Source organism: Notamacropus eugenii, chromosome 6 (assembly GCF_028372415.1).
Source record: "Notamacropus eugenii isolate mMacEug1 chromosome 6, mMacEug1.pri_v2, whole genome shotgun sequence".
NCBI classification, from domain to species: domain Eukaryota; kingdom Metazoa; phylum Chordata; class Mammalia; order Diprotodontia; family Macropodidae; genus Notamacropus; species Notamacropus eugenii.
In genome coordinates this window covers 108,628,123-108,643,177 of record NC_092877.1, presented here as the reverse complement: position 1 = coordinate 108,643,177, position 15,055 = coordinate 108,628,123, and the positions used below count along the sequence as shown (strand labels likewise).

The following is a 15,055-nucleotide window of genomic DNA, read 5'->3' as shown; positions in this document are numbered from 1 at the left end:
ATAATTGGACTAAAGAAATAATTGGACTAACCGAAAGTTATGATCAAAACAAGAATCTTGATACAATAATCCAAGAAATAAAGAAAATTTTTCCTGAAATATTAAAACAAGGAGTGGGGAAAGTAGAAATAGAAAAAAAAAATTATCGATCATAACGTAAAAGAGATCCTATGTGGACAACTCATAGGAATAGCATAGTCAAATTTCAAAACCCCCCAGCTCAAGGATAAAATATTAAAAGCATCAAGATTAATAATTAACAATTTAAAATACAATGAAGCCACAATGAGAATCACACAAAACTTAGCAGCAGAGACATTAAAGGACCACAGGTCTTGCAACCCAATATATCATAGAGTAAAAGAACTGGGGCTCTGGGTGAAAATATCATACCCTGCAAAGTTAAGCATTATCCTGAATGAAAAAAAATGGACATTTGATAAACTCTTGTACTTTCAAGACTTTGTTTTAAAAAATCATGAACTTAATAGAAGATGCAACATACAAGAACCAAGAAAAACATAAAGTATATACCAAAGACTGATTATAAGGGATTCTTTTTAATAATTGAATGGCTTATAACAAAGATTGAGGTAAACCTGACTATGATATGAATTTCAAAAGTAAAACCATTTAGGAATAGCTAAAAAGAGTAATTATTTTATACAAATGAGGTGGAAGAAGAAGAATCAATACAGAGGAATTAGTTGGGGGAGGAGAGAGGGTAGTTCTGGTAACCTACTTTCATCAGGAATGGGCTTAAGAGGGACCAATACATATATATTTAGAAGAATAAAAAAAGTCTAAATTCAGAAGAAACAAAACAATTGAGGCATGGGGCAGGGTGTGGGGAGAGGACAAGGGAGGGATCCTTAGAGGGCACGATAAAGGAAGTAAAAGGGGGTATAGCAGGGTGTCTAGATTTATGGGAATGGAAGAATAGGGGTGGGATCCTTGGAGGAGAGTAGGCAAGTAATAGGAGGGCAAGTGGGTAAAAGTAAAGTAGAGGAGGCAGAAAGGATAGGAAACAAGAGATATGCACAAACATATAAACAAAGATCAGGAGTAGAATTTGCTTGGGAAAGTATATATATACATACATATATATGTATATATGTATGTAAATATACGTATGTATATATGTGTGTGTGTATGTATCTACAGCTATAGAGAAACATATCCAAACTTAATTATAGCCTTGGGAGGGGAGAAGAAAGGAAAAAAGTAGACAGCAGACAACAAAAGAAAACTTACAAGCAAACAAAGAAAAGATGGACAGTTCTCAATACAGTGTATTATTTATCATACAGGCTTTCTTGAAATGAAAATTTATTGTTACATATTTTGAATCCTCTCTTATGTTCTGCTATGCATATGACATATTTTTTTCCTTTCTTACTTTGTATTCAAGTTCCCATATTTAAGTTTATGATATGTTTTTGTTTCTTTTCCCTATTCTGTATTTGTGTTCTAGCCTTTAAGTCCAAAATAAAATTTTTAAAAAAATAAAAAGAAATGCTTGTTGATTGATTGATAAGCTAGAACACTGGGCAAATCCACTGAGATGAAATATAATAGGACTGTTGACTCACAAGCTCTCTTTGTACCTTTTATTAGTAGTTTGCTGACCCTCTTTCAGAGAGATCAAACAATCTCAAGAATGACCCATTCCAATCCTCCAAAGGCTTATGTTATTCCCAGGGAGTGGGTCAGGTATTTATGAAGACTCCTCTCCACTAGGATGTCATTTGCCCTATTAATGTGTCATTTAGTAAATACCTACTTCAAAGGATTAAACAGCTCAGACATGTTTTACTCTTTTACTGAAAACATAACTGAGGCTATTTACCTCTAGTCACAGGAGATATTTCAAGGAGATGAATACCTGCCTTAAACAGTGATGAGGTAACAATAAGCATTCTTTTTTATACAGTGGTTGGAAGTTTATGGAACACATAGCTTCTTCCTCACAATAATCCTGAGAAGAAGCTAGTATAAATATTATCCCCATTTCACCAATGAGAAAACTGATCATCAGAGAATAACTTGCTCATAATCACAGAGCCTGCTGGAATTTAAAACCATTCATTCTACTATACCTCCTTTCTGCTTCAACAAATCTGTTAACTAAATATTTCATACGTAGCTCCTATTGGCCACTAGGTAGATGCTGTGTATAATGCCCTAAGTCTGGAATCAGGATGTGAGTTCAAATGCAGCCAAAGACAGGCACCAGATGTGTGACCTTGGGCAAGTCACTTAATCTCTGCCTGCCTCAGTTTCTTTAACTATAAAATTTGTATAATAATAGCATCAGCCTCCCAGGGTTGTTGTGACATATTTGTAAAACACTTAACATAATACCTGATACATACTAGGCACTTAATAAATGCTTGTTTTCTTCCTATACTTCCCTTAATTGCATTTTTGAGGCAGTTTTTTTTTTTAATTATAGAATGTTGTTAGCATTTGAAGGCATTTTAAAGCTCACCTCTTTCAGTCTCCTGATTTTTCCAAGTGAGGAAATGGAAGCCAATGAGGCAAAGAAACTTCCTAGTGTTACAGACTCTTTAGTAAAAGAACTCCAGCTAGAATCCAGGTCTACTTACTGGATACTCATTCCACTATCATATTTATTTTCAAAAATCCGTGTATGTCTGACATGCTTCATGTCCACATATAGCTTCAAGGCCTTGCTCCTATAATCCAAGACATTTAATCACCCAACAATCATGTATACGCCAGGCACTATGCTGGGCCCTGGTGAGACAAAAACATAAGTGAAACAGCCCCTGCCCTCAATGGGTTCATGTCTGGTCCATACACAAAGTAATTTTTTGCAGAGGAAGGCACTAGATTCTCAAGAAAAGAGGAGATCTTGAGGGACAATGCATAAGGGAGACCCTCAGCTAAGTCTGAAAAGAAACTAGGGATTCTAAGAGGCAGAGATGAGAAGGTAATACATTCAAGGCATGGTAAATAATCAATGGAAAAGCATTGAAGAGGGAGATAGAGTGCTACTTATGAGGAACAGTAAAAAGACCAGTATGACTAGAATATAAAGTTTGGGAACACTTATGGTCACAAAGACTGGGGTGACAGCATTTTTTTTAATTTGTTGAATGAAACTGATAGAGATAGGAAAATCTAGTAGTGAAAAGAGTCAGAAGGCAGAGTCAAGATGGTGGAGTAGAAAGACGCACATACTCTAGCTCTTCCCCCACAGCCCATAAAAATAACTGTAAAAAATGACTCTCAACCAAACTAGAGCAGCAGAAGCCACAAAATGACAGAGTGAAAGAGATTTCCAGCCAAAGGTAACTTGGGGACACAGAGCAGAGCCCAGCCCTGGCCATGCTGCAGTAAGCAGGAACAGGATGGGAACAGGTCTCCAGGGCAGAATCCCCAGCAGGAAGGGTCTCAGATCCATCAACCCACAAGTGCCAAAGAAAGCTTCAAAGGTCAGTGAGAGGGATTTTCCACCTGGATGAGAGGGGAGTAGGGTTCCCCCAAGCATGGGCCCCAGGCAGCAGTAGTGGTGGCAGCAGAGTCCATCTGTGAAGCACTCTGCCTAAAGCCCCTGGAGGAATTGAGCAGCTGATCTGAATCTCAGCCCTGAGCATGGTCCTGGGGTGAGGAGGAGTACAAGGAACCTCCTCTTGACAAAAGATTCAGAAGTCAAGTAACTGGCTGGGAAAATGCCCAAAAAAGGGGGAAAATAATAAGACTATAGAAGGTTACTTTCTTGGTGAACAGGTATTTCCTTCCATCCTTTCAGACGAGGAAGAACAATGCATACCATCAGGGGAAGTCAAGGCTTCTGCATCTACTACCTCCAAAATGAAGATGCAATGGACTCAGGCCATGGAAGAGTTGAAAAGCAAGTCAACAGCTTGCTAAAGGAGACCCAAAAAAATTCTGAAGAAAATAACACTTTTAAAAATAGGTTAACTTAATTGGAAAAAGAGGTCCAAAAAGCCAATGAGGAGAAGAATACTTTAAAAAGCAGAATTAGCCAAATGGAAAAGGAGAAAGAAAATAATTCTTCAAAAATGAGAGTGGAGCTGAGGGAAGGTAATGACTTTATGATAAACCAAGAAGTTACAAAACAAAACCAAGAATGAAAAAATAGAAGATAATGTGAAATATCTCATTGGAAAAAAGACTGACCTGGAAAATAGATCCAGGAGAGGCAATTTAAAAATTATGGGATTACCTGAAAGCCATGATCAAAAAAAGAGCCTGGGGGGGAGGAGCCAACATGGAGGAGTAGAAAGATACACATATGCTAGCGCCAAACCCACAGCCCATAAATTACCTGTAAAGAAGAACTCCCAACAAATTCTGGAGCAGCAGAAGCCACAGAACAATGGAGTGGAGGAGATTTCTGTTCCAGAGAGCCCTGAAAAACTGACTCAAAGGGTCCGTCACGCACCACACCTGGAGCTGAGCCCAGCCCTGCCTTGGCCACATGGCACCAAGAGGAGCAGATACCAGCAGGCTTCAGGGACAGAATCTCCAGCAGCCATGCAGGTCCCTCCACCCACAGGTGACAAGGGTCAGTGAGAGAGTCTTTTTGGGTGGCCGAGAGGAGAGTGGGGTGTCCCTGTGGCTCAGGCCCCCTCAAGAGGCAGCAGCTGGGGCGGCGGCAGACAAGGGCTCCCAAAGCAGGCAGGTGCTCGGATCCATTGTTGAAGGTCTCCCCATAAACCCCCTGAGGGAACTGAGCCCCGTGAGGTGGCCCTGCCCCCACCTGAGCACCTGAACTTAATCTCACACTGAATAGCATCCCCACCCCCACCCAAAGCCCTGAGGCTGGGAAGCAGCATTTGAATCTCAGACCCCAAGTGCTGGCTGGGTGGATCTGGAGGTGAGGTGGGTGTGGAGAGGAAACTCAGAAGTCAAGTCACTGGCTTGGAAAATGCCCAGAAAAGGGAAAAAAATAAGACCATAGAAGGTTACTTTCTTGGTGAACAGATATCTCCTCCCATCCTTTCAGATGAGGAAGAACAATGCTTATCATCAGGGAAAGACATAGAAGTCAAGGCTTCTGTATCCCAAACATCCAAAAGAAATATTCCATGGGCTCAGGCCATGGAAGAGCTCAAAAAGGATTTTGAAAATCAAGTTAGAGAGATGGAGGAAAAACTGGGAAGAGAAATGAGAGAGATGCAAGAAAAGCATGAAAAACAGGTCAACACCTTGCTAAAGGAGACCCAAAAAAATGCTAAAGAAAATAACACCTTGAAAAATAGGCTAACTCAATTGGCAAAAGAAGTTCAAAAAGCCAATGAGGTGAAGAATGCTTTAAAAAGCAGAATTAGCCAAATGAAAAAGGAGGTTCAAAAGCTCACTGAAGAAAACAATTCTTTCAAAATTAGAATGGAACAGATGGAGGCTAATGACTTTATGAGGAACTAAGAAATCACAAAACAAAACCAAAAGAATGAAAAAATGGAAGATAATGTGAAATATCTCAAAAAAAAAAAAAAAGCCTGGACATTATCTTTCATGAAATGCCCTGATATTCTAGAACTAGAGGGCAAAATAAATATTGAAAGAATCCACCAATCACCTCCTGAAAGAGACCCGAAAAGAGAAACTCCTAGGAATATTGTGGCCAAATTTCATAGTTCCAAGGTCAAGGAGAAAATATTGCAAGCCACTAGAAAGAAATAATTCATGTACTGTGGAAATACAATCAGGATACACAGGATCTGGCAGCTTCTACATTAAGGGATTGAAGGGCTTGGAATAAGATATTCCAGAAGTCAAAGGAACTGGGATTAAAACCAAGAATCACCTACCCAGCAAAACTGAGTATAATACTTCAAGGGAAAAAATGGTCATTCAATGATATAGAGGACTTTCAAGCATTCTTGATGAAAAGACCATAACTGAAGAGAAAATTTGACTTTTAAACTCAAGAATCATGAGAAGCATGAAAAGGTAAATAGCAAAGAGAAATCATAAAGGACTTTCTAAAGCTGAACTGTTTACATTCTTACATGGAAAGATAATATGTGTAACTCTTAAGACTTTTCTCGGTATTTGGGTAGGTAGAGGGATTATACACACACACACACACACACACACATATATATACACACACACACACACAGAGCACAGATTGAGTTGAATCAGAAGGGATGATATCCATAAAAAAATAAAATTAATTAAGGGGTGAGAGAGGAATATATTAGGAGGAGAAAGGAAGAAATGGAATGGGGCAAATTATCACTCATAAAAAAGTTAAGAAAAATCTTTTTCAATGGGGGAGAAAAGGGAGGAGGTGAGAGGGAAAAAGTGAAACTTACTCTCTTCACATATGCCTTAAGGAGGGAATAACATGCTCACTAAATTTGGTATGCAAATCTATCTTACACTATTGGAAAGTAGAGGAGAGGGGACAAGGAGGTGGAGGGTGATAGAAGGGAGGGCAGATGGGAGAAGGGAGTAATTAGAAGTAAGCAATTTGGGGAAGGGACAAGGTCAAATGAGAGAATAGAAAAAAGGGAGGGACTGGGTAGGATGGAGGGCAATATAATTAGTCTTACACAACATAACTATTATGGAAGTCTTTTGCAAAATGACACATATCTAGCCTGTATTGAATTGCTTGCCTTCTCAGTGGGGATGGGGAGGGAGGGAGAAAGGGGGGGAGGGAGGGAGAAAGGGAGGGAGGGAGGGAGAGAAGTTGAAATTCAAAGTATTAGAAACAGTGGGGTGTAGAAATCTATCTTGCCATACAAGAAAAGAGAGAAGATGGGGTTATGGGAAGGTTGCAATGTGATAGAAGGGAGGGCACACTGAGGGAAGGGATAAGCAGAATGCAAAGTGTCGTGGGATGGGGGGAGGGGAGAGATGGGGAGAAAAATTGGAACTCAAAATTTTGTGGAAATGAATGTCAAAATTAATAATAAATAAATAAAAAGGGAGATGTTCAGAGTTCAGGATTCTGGACATAGAAAAGGTGAGTTTTAAGGAATGATGCCCTCTTTGACATTATCCTTAAGATCAGGACTATTCATGGGATATCTTTGATACCCCAAGATGTGGTCATCATCCAAAAGTTTTGATAAATCTTTGTTAAACCTATTTGTAAAAAAAGAAAAAAAAAAACAAAAGAAAAGAGTCATAATATAGGAGACCAGAAACCAGAGTCTTACTTTGCCACAAGCTAGCTATGTAACTTTGAGCAAACCATTCCCTTATTCCTTAAAATGAGATGGTACAAAAGACCTTCTGGAAGGTCTTTTCCAGCTCTGAAAGTCTATGACATGGTCCCATCTTTTCTGTAACAATAGTGGGTAATGTTTACTGTTTTTAAAAACAAAAGATGGCCCAAAAATGTCAACTATATATTGAGATTTTTTACTACATTTAAGTCATTTAATACTTAAATCAAAAATTCTAACTTCAAACACTTTGACTCTGATTTGCTGTGCAACTTTCAATGGGTTGCCTAACTTCTCTGTGTCACAACTGACCATTGTCATGGGGAGTTACATGAATTAATTAATGTTTTAGCATAAACATTAATGCGCCAGTTAATAAAATGAATCTTGTGGGCATTTATTCTCCATGATCATTTGCTTCAATAGCTCTTTTGGTTAGCATCAACTTTTATTGACTGTTCTTCCTAATTAAAATCCTCAGGAAATTGATTGAAAAAGACTAGGGAGGGTGTGCAACACAGGGTTTGCCATGACTAATGAAATTATTTAGGCCAGAAGAAGACAAAGCGACAAATTAAACTCAGCAAATTACTCAAGTGCTAAGAAAGGCTGATTGTTCAAGAGTAATTAAAATATACAGCTAGAATAGTAACTGCTAACAGGGTAATCTGATCAATGAACACAGTAGTTATAAAAATTTAATGTAGTTGGAGCTCCCGGGTTTGTTTGTTTGTTTTTTAAGAAATACAAATAATCAACCAAAACATAAGGTTGCAATTTGAGACCAAAGGGCAATCACTGAGGAGCTTGATTGAACCACAGTGACATAGTGAAGTAGAACAGGACTCATGGAAAGTATTAACTGCACTGCTCCCAAGATCAACCGCCCCATTTAATCTTAAAGGTTAATTTTTTTAAAGATAACTATGAGAGGTTCTGCAGCTAAATATAACAGCCTATTAAGATAATTAGCTAATTTTAAGCCTCAGGGTAACATAAGTGCCCTCAGGTTCATAGGATTCTTCCTTTGCGCTTTAGGGAGTTTATATAAAGGAAAAGTTCAGAATACTATCACAATTGCTCTGAGCCCCCAGTTGATAAAATTTCTACCATTTGGGCCGAAGTTTAACTTGCTGTCTTATTCTCCTTTAATATTTATCCCTTGTTAACCTCTGGCCTCCTTATGGATTCACATTGTGCAAAATATTTGGGTCAAGAAGCAGCAGAGGATATTGCAGTGCCTATTAAAAGACAGGTACAAAAAGGAGCAGTTAGAAAAAGAGCATTCCTTGCCTCATCCCATAAGGAGGTGGAAAACCAATCAAGTCTGATCTGAGATACCTGTAAGGTCAGTGGCCCTCCTCGCTTTCTCACTTCTTGGACATAGCTCCATACTACTTTTTCATTTTCCTTTTTCTGGTTACCCCTGTGTAATAATTCTTTCCAACTCATCTCTTGGTGTCTTCACTCCTTCCTCTCTTCTTCCAGATCCTCCAAACTTCTGAGTTCTGAATGAGCTTTTTCTTTTCTATAAACTTCTCAACAAATGACAAAGTATCTCACCCACATGAAAAAGACTTCCTCTCCCACCTAACTGAAATGTCTTTGATGAATTCAAGAAGGATCCAGGCATTTAATAAACAGTCTTGATAAGTCCTTTACAACTTCTGTATTTTCAGTGCAATGAAATAAAAACTGTTTTATATTCAGTTTGCCTATGCTACCTTGAGTGCTTGTATGGATGTGCTGAATTTGTAATGCCTAGGAGACATCCAAATTAACATGTGCGAAAAGCTGTACCTGAAGTAAGCCTGGAGCTCAGGGATAAGATTTAGAGCTGAGGATCATCTGCATAGAGATGAAAGCTGAATCAACAGAAGCTAATGTGGTTTCTCTAACCCACTACCTATACTTGGTAAAACCTAGATCCAAAGTATACAATCAGTACTTTAGCAATTTTCCTAAAGTAACTCCACTGGACCAAAAAGAGGTAATTACTCTGCTGGCATCAGCCCCAGCATCAAAAGCCATCCAAGTGAACACAGAATCTCAGAGTGATCTGAACCATGAGACACAAATATATATTATTTAACCAGCTTAAACGTGAAACAAATCCTTCAAATGTCATTGTCCAAAAAGAGTTTCAGAAAGTTAGAAAAATCTCAAACACAAAGGAAATATCAAGAAAAAAAGTCTAAGAGAGATAGATGAGGTGACTGAATGGCCAATCACAAAGGCCTTCTTTACCCATCCATTGGTCTAACAAAATGTCATCCATAAATACAAAAGTTTACAGGGTGTCCTGTCTTATTAAAATTTTAAATTTACTATTGAATCATCAAAAATAAGAAAGTGTATAAAGAAATTTATAGCAGCTAGAGGCAGGTAAGTGACACAGTAGGTAGTATGCCAGGCCTGGAGTCAAGAAGACCTGAGTTTAAATCCAGCCTCAGACATTTACTGGCTGTGTGAACCTAAGCAAGTCATTTAGCCCTATTTGTCTCAGTTTCTTCATCTGTAAAATGAGCCAGAGAAGGATATGGCATTCCAGTATCCTTGCCAAGAAAACCCCTAATGGGTCACAAAGAGTTGGCCCTTGAGTTTTTGCCTTTCTTTGTTTTCCTAGTGCTTAGTAGAATACCTAGCCCATAGCAAGTTCTTAATAAATGCTTGTTGACTTGATTTGACATGACTGGGAGAGGTGGTTGGGGGAGAGGAGGAGGATCTACATGAGTTAAGTAAATTTTTTTTTTGAAAAAAGAAATTTGAGGATCCTATGCAGCAGTGCGAGCCACGAGAAAGTATGGATTGAATTAAACTCAATTCATTGGGCAGGAGATGACTCATCTTAGAGGCCTTGCACCATCAACACGGAAATTCTGTTCCATCTGAGAATGGCCCCTTTTTCTCCTCCTCCTGGATGGCTATTTATGTGTCCCATTCATCTATCACATATATTCAGAGCACACACCCTATGCTAGAGCCTCTACAATCAGAGTCCTATAGACATGGGAACATCTAAGAAAATTAAAGCAATTAAATTATGTGAAAAGTATAATGTGTTTTGAGGCCCACCTTCCCAAGAATTTGAAATGCAGCACTGAGTGCTATGCTTCAGGAATTCGCGTGACTGCCTTCTTACACCATCCCTCATTTATTTTTTCCAAGGGTAGGTTCAGCCCATAAAAATGACATACAAACGAGCAGCTTTGATTTTAGCTTTTGCCACCGTGTTGATGAGCACTCATTGATTTGATATGTATTTTAGTTTCAGTGCCATTGACACACACTATAATAGGCATCTGACAACTGAAGAGGACGTCCAAGTTAGAGAAACACGCCAGCTTCTTATTTTAAGGACAATTGAAGTTCAAATGCTGAAACGAAGATTGCAACTGACGTTATGCTGTCAGAAAAAACTGAATGTTATAAAAGACATTTCAATGCTCCATCAGGCATACTCCTCTGGAGGCAGAGAATGTGGCATGCAGCCTAAAACAAAAACTAGGCATGAGGAATACCTGAAAATAAAGTTGCAGGAAGAAACAATGAGAAATTTCATTTGAAGCTAAATGCAAATATTTTTCACAGAACCAAAGGATTGGGAGGGACCTCAGTTTTTTCTAACCTATACCTGAACAGGAATCTGATCAACAAAATTACCAGTATACCAGTCCACCAGACTCTATTTGGAGGCCTTCAGTAAGGAGGATTTGGATTGAAAGTATACATCTGACACTGACTAGCTCTGCAACCATGAGCAAGTAAACCTCTCTGAGCCTTAATTTATCTCATCTGTAAAATGGATATGTGGTACCTCTATTAACTACCTCAAAATATCATTGTAAAGATAATGTATATGTGTGTGTGCATATAATGTATGTATATATGTGTATATGTGGATGTATATGGTGCTTTCAAACTTTAAAATGATATATAACTGTTAGCTTTTTTAAAAATAAAATAACTTCTATAGGCAGCCCATTCAACTTTTAGACAACTCTGATTGCTGCAGTTGGTTTTCTAACTTGGTCCCCAAATCTCTACAATTCCTATCCATTAATCACAATTCTACCCTCTACTGCCATGTGGAAGAAGTTTAATCTGTTCCTCTCAATATTTGAAGACAACTATCATATCCCTCCTAATTCTGCTAAGTTCACCTGGAACTAAATATAATACTCCAGATGTGATCTGACCAGCACAGAGTACAGTGGCACTAAGCATCTGTCTTTCTATGTCTCTATTAATAAAACCAAAAGTCACTAAAATTGTGCTTTGATGGCTCATCATGATGTTGATGTTATTCTGGGTTTCCCAAGGCTATTTCAACAAAACTGAAAGTCTAGCATTCTTTCATTCATCTCCAGACTTTTTGAGCTTTAAAAATATTGATGAGTTTCTTATTAAAAATCATCATAGCTACCATGTTGTGCTATACAATGATCCAGTCTGATTCTCCAGACTTCACCACCTTGTCTCAACTGCCTTTTTACACTGAAACTTTTCTCAGCACATATGACCTTCACTCTGAAACATCCTCCTTTCCTTCAAGCACTTTACCCTGGACCATCTCTGTGCCTCTGTGGCCCCTTTCATCCATTGATATGTTCCTTCCAGGATCTCCATTTCCAGAAGGTTCCTGCTAGGGCTTCCATTTTGGTGAGGATACCAGACTGTCCAATCTTTCATTCATCTCCTACCTTTGCTTTGGACTTTCTAGCCTTTATCACCTTATCCCTATCCAGGTATTTCCCCTTCTCTTTACCAGGGCAAACTCTACTATATGAATCCTCTCCCTTCTCCAGAAAATTGCCTATTTGTCCTTTCCTTGCTGCCTACAAGGGTCCATGTATCCCCCAGTAAAAAATTTCTCATTTGATCCTGCCATCCCCACTAGCTTTCATCCCTTTTGAGGCTAAACTTCTTGAAAAGATCCATCGATATTAGATGTCTCCACATCCTTTCCTTTTACACTCAGCAGTCTGGTTTCCAGGCTCATCATTCAGCTGAAATGTCTCTCTCCAAACCTAGTAATGAGTTTTTAATTGCAAAATCTGTTATCCTTATACTTCTTGATCTCTCAGCAGTATTTGAAACTGTTGAACACCTTCTTCTCCTGGACACTGTCTCCTTTCTAGGTGTTTGTGACAATGATCTCACTCTATTCTACACTTATTTTGTCTAATTGTTATTCAGGCTCCCTTGCTGGTTCTTTATCCATTGCATGCCCACTAACTGTGAATATCCTCCAGGTCTCTGTTCTAAGCTCTCTTATATTTTCCCTCTTTACTCTCTTGCTTAGTGAACTCATCAGTTCCCATGGGTTCAGTTAGCATCTCCATGCTGATGATTCCCAGATCTATTTCTAATCTCATTACTAGGCTCTAGGCTTATACCACCTACTACCTTTGAAGTATATCCTACTGGATAACCCTTAAGCATCTCAAACTTAACATATCCAAAGCAGGACTCATTATCAGTACCCTCAAAACCTTCCAATTTCATCATTACTGTTGAGTGTGTGTCATCCTCCTCATCACCCAGGTTTACAACCTCATCATCATCATCCTTAATTCCTCATTATCATTGACCCCACATTATCCAGTATATTGTAAAATCTTTTCATTTCTATATTCACAGTATCTATCCTGTAAATCCCTTTTTTTTTTGCTCACACAGCCACCATAATAGTTCAAGCTCTCATCAACTCTCACCTGAACTATTCCAATACTTCCTTGTCTCATCTCTCCCTACTCTACTCTATCTCAGCTAAATTCATCTGCCAAAGTAATTTTTCTAAAAAGAAAAATCTGACCATGTCGCCCTCTATAAATTCTAATGGCTCTCTGTTAACCTCTAGGAGCAAATATAAGTCCTCTTCTTAAAAGTTAAAAATTCTTCATAGCACTGTTGATGGAGTTGTGAACTGATTCAACCATTTTGGAGAGCAGTTTAGAACTATGCTCCCAGGGCTATAAAACTGCATACCTTTTGATCTAGCAATAACATTACTAGGTCTGTATCCCAAAGAGATCATAACAAAAGAAAAAAGGTTCACATGCACAAAAATATATATAGCAAGTCTTTTTGTGATGGCAAAGAATTGGAAATTGAGGGGATGCCCATCAATAGGAGAATGACTGAATAAGTTGTGGTATGTGATTGTGATGGAATAATGCTATAAGAAATTATGAGGTTGGTGGTTTCAGATGAAAATGAAACAATATGACAGGACCTATTTGAACTGATGCAAAGTGAAGTGGGAAGACACAGGAGTGTATTGGACACAATAATAGCAATATTGTACATTGATCAACCGTGAAGGACTTAGCTACTTTCATCAAGATAATGATCCAAGACAGTTCCAAAGGATTCATGATGAAAAAATGTTAACTACCACCAAGAGAGAGAACTGTTGGAGTCAATGCAAATTGAAGAACAATTTTTTCACTTTATTTTTCTCGTTTCTTCTTTTTGCAACATGGCTAACAGGGAAATGTGTTTTACATGACTTCACATGTTTAATTGAGATTACATTTCTTGCCTTCACAATGAGTGAGAAAGCGGGGAAGAATGGAGAGAATTAGGTACTCAAAATTTTCTTCGAATGAATATTTAAAATAAGTAAATAATAATTTTAAAAAAGTAAGCTCTTCATAACCTGGCTAATTTCTACCTTTCTAGCTTTATATTTTACTCCCTTTCACACACTCTGTGATCCCCCTGCACTGGCCTGCTCCCTGTTCCTTACACACAACACTCCATTTCCTATCTGTCTTCCTTCACAATGGCTGTCATCCATGTCTGGAATGCTCTCCCTCCTCACCTCTGCCTCTTACTTTTCCTGCCTTCCTTCAAGTAAGTTCAAATTCTACCTTCTGCTAGTGACTTTTTCTGGTTCTCTCTCGTCCTCAAAGTGCTAATAATCTTTTACTTTCAGATTATCTCCCATCTACTCTCTATATATCTTAATTATACCTAGTTATTTGCATGTTATCTCCCTCTTTAGAAATGAGAGTTCTTTGAGAGAAAGGATTGTTTTTGTTTTTCTTTGAATCTCCCAGACTTAGCACAGCATCTGGTACATAATAAGCCTTCATAAAAATGTATGTTCCCTTTCCTACCCCTCCCCTGTTGACTGACAGATTATAGAGATTATGTCACATGTTAACTCTTGTTAAGCTCGCATTGTACTAAAATTGCTTACCTCTTTAACATGAGCTGATGTCTGGTTCTACCATTCCAATCCTGTACATATGAAGTTGATTTTTTGAACCCAAGTAGAATACTTTACATTTATATCTAACAAATTTTATATTGTGTGATTTAGCCTCTCATTCTAACCTGTGTATACCTGAAGGATCTTGTTTCCATTATCTATGTATTATTTACTAAACTTTCTCTCCTAATCTTGTACTATCTGCATATTTGAAGAGCATTTGCTGTGTTTTAACCTAATGGTAAAAATATTCAATAGAACAATGCAAAAGACAGGAGAGCCTAGGGTAGCTCTTCACTAGAGATTTCTTTCTAGGTTGATTTTGCTTTATTGTCACTCTTTGGGGTATGGTCATTCAACTGGTTCTGAATCAGTCTAATCCAATAGTTCTCTCCCCTAGTCATCTCCTCACTGTGCTCACAGGATATCATCAGAGACATTGTCAGCTATCTTATGTTCCAGGTATTTCCATGATGGGTGTTGATAATGGACCAATCTAGTAAGCCTATCAAAATATAAAATGAGATTAGTCTGGCATGATTTGTTCTAGATGAATCTGTTCTGATTCACAGTCAACACTGCCTCCATATATAAAGGACCCAAAACTACACCTTTTCTAATGTGTTCTAGAATTGCAGTGGTTCCATAAATTATG

The 15,055-nt window shown here is 38.3% G+C and overlaps 1 pseudogene; it reads left to right on the top strand.

Annotated features, from left to right (window-relative positions):
- The window catches only part of LOC140512098 (small ribosomal subunit protein eS19-like), a 122,702-nt pseudogene that overhangs the window by 1,994 nt on the left and 105,653 nt on the right, over window positions 1–15,055 (top strand).